Genomic DNA, 6,640 nt, shown 5'->3' with positions numbered 1-6,640 from the left:
CGCTCAGGCTGTGTGGCATCCAGCATTGCCCTGGCCTACACAAGAAAGTTGCATGGCTTGAACTAAACCTATGTCATTACAGTAATACAAACCCCAGTGCTGAAGCAGCGATACTGGTATAGAGAGGTTTATACCAGTGTAGCTGCTTCCCATAAGGAAAGGGGAATAAGCTATACCAGTGCAAAGGGGTCTACCAGTGTAACTGTGTCCACATTGGGGGTTGTGCTAATATATATATTTTTTAACCAAAAAAGTCACACACGGAGCCAAAAGTTACACCAGTACAAAAACGGTGTTTAGACCAGGCCTGTCTCGTGTTGGTGCTTAATACAGAGTGTACCCACCTGTTGTCTCTTCTTCTACTTGCTCTTTGGGGCAGACACAGTCTTTGTGCAGCGCCTAGCACACTGGGGTCCTGGTCCATGACCGAGGCTCCCAGGTGCTACCACAAATAAACACCACACATACCGTGGCCTTGCCTGCATGGGGCGTTTCAGTGTCGCTGCCCCAGGGCGGAGGCAAAGCCACTGCAAGCCGTGAGGCCTACCAGAGTTGGAAGTTAGGCCTCCAGCGTACACACCTCTTACGTTTGTACAGCCCCAAGCACAGTGGCCGGGGCTCTCATGTGCTACTGTAATGCACACTAAATAAGACTAGGACATGGTGGATTCCACTCTTATAAAGAGAGGGTCTCTCTCTCTCTCTGACATACACACTCACACTCCACAACTGGTACCTCTAAGCTGTTCTAGTAACAGTCCCTTGTTGAGCAGTAAAAAGTAGCAGCTGGAACCTGATGCAGGGTGAAGGAGAAAGGGCCTTTCCTGAAAGCATCTACCGCCTTCTCCAGCATTCAGCAAGGACCTGGGCACCCAGGAGAAGGATCACATCAAAGGGTGCCCCGTGTGGTCTGTCTGGCTAGGGCACATGGAGCCTGCCCATGCCACAGGTTCTCCATCCAAGCCTCAGGAGTTACCAGCCGCGTTGTGGCACAAGGCTGGAGTTGACGCTCTTACTGTCTTGTCTGGACAGCCAAAGGCACTCACCTGGAGACCAGTGACATCACCCTAGCGAGCCCTGACGCAAAGGCCTGGTCTGTGGCTTCTCCTCTAAGCAGAGGCTGGAGGGGAGCCACTAATCTGTTGAAAGGTCAGCCCCCACCCCCAGAATCCCCACAACCCCTCCCTGCTGCAAAGCAAACAGCAGGATCAACTGGCTTTTAAGACAATTCCTAGAAAGCCTGATCAAGACCCAGGGCACCCAAGAGAGAACAAGAGGCTGCTTCTAGAGAGCAGCCCTGAGAACACCGCAGTTCATTAACCCAAGTTGTCCTTGTCCACAGGTATCCCAGTAGCACCTGGAGGCTTAGACTAGATACTGGATGCTGTATAGACACATAGTAAGAGACGCACCTGCCCTAAGGAACTTACAGTGTAAACAGACAGATAAGGTGGGAGGGAAAACAGGGTCACTGACAGGTGAAATGACTTGGACAAGGTCACACAACAGGGCTGGGAATGGAACCCAGGGCTCCTGAGCCTTGGTCCAGTGCTCTATCCACTAGCCCATGCTGCCACTAAACACTGAGATTCTCTTACCTCTATGAACCAGGCTTTTCGAGCTTTCCTGCCTGCCATGCCATAAAACAAGGTCCCAGCTGGACTGTGGCTGGGACCTTAATTGTGTCTATGTACCCAGATTTCTTTCACCTTCCTATGAAGCAGGGAGTGGGGGAGGTTTAGGTTGGATGTTAGGAAAAAACTTTTTCACTAGGAGGGTGGTGAAGCACTGGAATGGGTTACCTAGGGAGGTGGTGGAATCTCCTTCCTTAGAGATTTTCAAGGTCAGGCTTGACAAAGCCCTGGCTGGGATGATTTAGTTATGGATTGGTCCTGCGTTGAACAGGGGGTTGGACTAGATGACCTCCTGAGGTCCCTTCCAACCCCGATATTCTATGATTCTATGAAGCCCCAGTGCTGTCAGAATATTGGACTAGCCGGACCACTGGTCCAGCCCCAGATGGCAGCTCTTGTGTTCCTAATTATACAGCGGAGGTGGGGAAGGGGTTGCTCCCCTATGGTCTGACAAGCACAGTTCTCAGAATAGGAAGACTCCCATGCACACCAATCAGAGGAAGCTGGGCGAGACCCCGGCTTTCAAAACCCAGTTCTGGGCAGAGCTCCAAGTACAAGTCCAGCAAGGAGTGACGGGCTCGCCCAGCCCTTCTCCGCTGACCGCTGCAAATGTGGTTGTGTCTCGCAGCGCACGTGGGCCTGATCAGTCTTAACTTTGTCCCCACGTTGCCCTGCTAAAGCCAGACGCCGCAGCGCCAACGGAACAGAACCTGGATATCGCTTTCTCCCTTCTGTGCTGCAAGAGGAGAAAGCATTTCAAAGGCATGAGGTGGGGACTGCTTTATATAACTGGGTCCCATAATCTCACAGCTGTTGTGGCCGAGAAACAAGCAGAAGTACTGCTAGCCCACTGGGGGCCCTAACCGGGAATATTTTGGGCCCCCTTTCCCACCCCTTAAAAATACTAATTGCATTATTTCCACAAATCTTTTTTTTTTTTTATTACACACACTTACTTGTTAAAAAGTCTACAGTAAATAAGACGCATGGCCTTTTGAGGGTGATCAGGGCCCCAGAAAATTGCTTACGCTTTGTGCCACCACTGGAAATGTGTTAGATTTCATAGCAGTCCCCTGCAGTACGGGACAGCTGTAAGGGACATCCTCGACCCCTGACCGAAGCAGGTGTAGGAGACAGGACGGCTCAAACACCTGCAGCACTGGCCCATACTAGGGCTCCCACCATGGACTGGAGGACAGGGCAATGGAAGCAGGAGTGAGGAGAGCTGAAGTCTTATTCCCATCTCTGCCACTGACCTGCTGGGTCACCGTGGGCAAGTCACTTCGCCTATTTCTGCTCCTGCATTTTATCTGTCTGGTCTATTTAGATCATAAGCGCTTAGAGCAGGGACTGTCTCTTATCTGTTTGTGCAATGCCTAGCCCAATGGGGCCCCCTGAGCTCAGCCCAGGCCTTTAGGCACTACTGCAAAATAAATAATACCAGCAGTTACCAACTGGGGGGAGGGAGGGGCAGCGATCACAACGGCGGGAAAGGCGCAAACAAGGCTGAGAAGTCTCTGCTCATTCCTCCACCCTCTCCATTTACAAGAAAAGGGTGGTGAGCTTCATTCATAGAGAGACAGATCACAACTGGAACACGAGTCATTACAGTAACCATGAGCTCGTTGGTCACACTTCTTTGGTGGTTGGCTCTCTGTTTTGCTATGAGTTGCCAACTTTGATCAATGCACTGATCAAAAACCAGAGCAACTAGAAGTCTCTTTTGTACAGTTAGCTTAATTTAACCCAACACCTACTGGCAATACAAAGGATCTTTTATTAGGTAAGAAGTTGCTCAGTGAGGGACTGAGGGTGGGGGGAATCCATTGCCTTCTAATAAAGCTAAAGCAGAGGTGTACTGTATTCTTTGGGAGTGGGGAGGTATTTTGGGGCACCTACATCAAGTGATCTCTTGTACAGGTTTCTACTATATTCCTGTGCAAAATGAATATCTAAGCATGCTTATGAAAGCGGGCAAGAGGGCTTGGGATGCCAGTGTGGAAATCTGGTCTTGTGGATTGGACAAACATATCCGGGGTGGGGGGGCAAACTGCTTTCCAGTGAGGCTTCCACCTATGCAATGGGTAGATGCGCATGTCTGGAGACAATTCTCATGTTCAGTTCTTAAACTGGGTGCCCGTTTTGTGCAAAGGAGGGAAACGTTCTGAAGTGACCATGGCAGGGCGAGATCAGGGCCCCGTCTTGACGCACAAAGAGATTTACTGGGGACAACTTCTATTAACAGCGTGCACACACACAACCAGGGCCAGCGCAGCAGGGTTGAAATAGTTTAGCCACTGTGACCCGCGCTAGACACCTGCTGAAAACACAGACACACACACACACAGAGCCAAACTGTTTTCATCCCTGGCTGAGGGGCAGCAAACGAAGGGGGTGTTGCCACGGGATGCCTGCCGTTTGACCTCCATGGATCATTTCCTTAATGGAGATGGACGTAGCGTCAAAATAAATATTTTCTAAGCAAGGGGTTCCCTCCTGAACCCCCAGCCAGAACAGATCCATTTAATGGACCTTGAAAGCCACATCAGAATGTATAGGAGAAGGGGTCTTGAATTAAATGAGATTCAGACCCAAGGGCCTGGTGATACCTGTGGAAGCCAATTAAAACCACACCCTATGCAAGGCAGTGTTGTCTAAGGGATAGGGATTCTAGAGATTAGCCGCTGACCTACTGTGTGACTTGGGTAAGCCACTTCCCCTCCCACCCTTTAGATTGTAAGCACTTTAGACTTAGATTGTAAGACTATCTTATGACGTGTCTGTACAGCACCTGACACACTGGGGCCTGGATCTCAGGCACTGCTGTACTCATTTTAAAAATAGTCTCCAAAGTCTGATGTGCTAGAAACAAGCATGTTGGCACTTCAGCTGCTAACCCCACTGACTTCCCACGAGAGCAGATGCTCAAAAGAGGAAAAAAAGAAAGCAAAAAAAAAGGGGGGGGGGGGGTATCAGTTGAATTCAGCTAAAAATAAACCATAGCAGACAGTTAGGGTTTTGCAAGCTGATGGACAGCTCTGTTGTGTCACGCTGCCTCGCCACATAGCGCATGCACAGACATGGTGTAATGACCTGGAGTGGACAACTGCTTTCAGTTTACTTTGAATCCATTTAAGGAACAATCAGAAGATCAACAACGCTGGGGGGTGGGGGGAAGGGGAGTGTTTCTCACAAGTACTACTGCCACGGTTTAAAAATTAAATCAGGTGAGGAAAAAAAAGAAATCAGAAAAGCCAGACACCCTGCATCAGGACATGGGGAAAATGGGACAGGAGGGTACAGAACTGTCCGGTTTCAAAGAGACGCTGCAGATCCTCCTTTAGCACAGGCAGGCTGCTTTGCATTTTGGTTTTTAAATGTATTTTTTGCCCACTGTGTCCGTTCCCCTCCCCTTTTGGTCTTCCCACACATTAAAGCAAGAGAAGCCATTTCCTCCCTTCCAGAATTTGTTTGTTGCTATGGCACGGTTGAGCTAGCTGCAGGAGAGAACAGGGAACTCCATCGATAACCCACATTGATCGCGTTGGGGAGTGTTAGGAAGTGGCTTTTGGTCTTGCCTGTACCGATGCGGTGTCGCTAGCCCCAAGTGTCCAAAAGCTTGAGAGTCAGGCCCCGCAAAAAATCATGGAATTTACACCATGAGGGCTAGAAACAATTAAAAATAAATAAATCAATCAGAGATTTGCACATAGAACTTCAGCTCCGAGACTAAGAGAAACAGCCAATACCACAAGACTCACAATTTAAGAACACACACACACACCCTCACACCAAACAAGGGAGTGTGGTGTTTGTCCTGTGTCTGTTGTCATCATTGGCACCAGTCCAGAATACTACCATCCTGATGGTGTCAGAATTCTACCCACCCATGCACCAGCTACACGAGGCAGTGGGGAAGTAGCCCTGGGATCCCCCAAAAAATACAATTAGAACAATTAAAGAATATTTGTATTGCCGTGGTGCCTCAGAGGCACAGTCATAGACCAGAAACCATGGAACAAATGGAAATGCAGAAGGAAAGACGGTCCCAGGCCACAGGGCCTACTTTAATTGTAACCCCACCTTCTTGAACGGATATGATCCCCATTTCACAGATACAGAAATTGAGGCCCAGAGAGAAGTGACTTCCCTAGGATCACACAGCAAATGAATGCAGTTTAGTGGCTAGGGCAGGGCTCTAAGAGTCACTGCCATTCACTTTCATTCCAAGTTCTGAAGGATACACGGACCATCAGTTTATTCATGACACACACACAATTACAAAAGGTTGGAAAGTATCCTTTTGAATTCTGAAGCTTTGTTGCTGTTGAAGATACAAAGGGGGGAGAGGGGGGGGGAATCTGCCAGAACATATTCTAAACAAGCTGCTTACAACATTAGCTTGTAGTTAAAATAATCTGAGTTCAGGCGAAAAGTGCACCTACTCAGCTTTTGGTGAAAGAAAAATCGCTGCAGGCTGTAACAGCAGCCAAACCACAGACATTAGGAATATGAAACAAGGATACTGGTGTAACCTTTAATATAAACTATTTCTACTAGATCGCAGCAACTTTTTAAATAGCACCTTTTGTCCCCCAGGGCCCCAAGCCACTTTACAAACTAAAATACAGAACATATCATGACATCCATCATTGTAGGGCAGCCACCTCTGGAGCAGATGGAAGCAGCTGTTCTAACTGCACCCAGCAACTGGAAGCTACAGTCGAGGACAGGAAAAGAAGGAAAACACCATGGTAATTTGAATTCCTAGAGCCTCCAGGTCAGTAAATTATTTATATTACAGTAATAACCAAGGGCCTTAATTGGGAATCAGGGCCCCGTTTTGCTAGGCAGAGCCAAAACAAGCAAACAAATCTTAAAGAGAATGTGCCTGTCAATAAATTCCATTTAATATTTCCCACCAGCTGCCCTGATTAGAAGTTTGTGGTCTCATTAACAGGACGGACTAATATTAACCACGAAGCGGCACAGTAACAACTCTGCAA

The sequence above is a fragment of the Eretmochelys imbricata genome, chromosome 25 (genome assembly GCF_965152235.1).
Source record: "Eretmochelys imbricata isolate rEreImb1 chromosome 25, rEreImb1.hap1, whole genome shotgun sequence".
In the NCBI taxonomy this organism is placed as follows: Eukaryota; Metazoa; Chordata; order Testudines; family Cheloniidae; genus Eretmochelys; species Eretmochelys imbricata.
The sequence above is the reverse complement of the archived record's forward strand: the minus strand, read 5'-3'. Positions refer to the sequence as shown.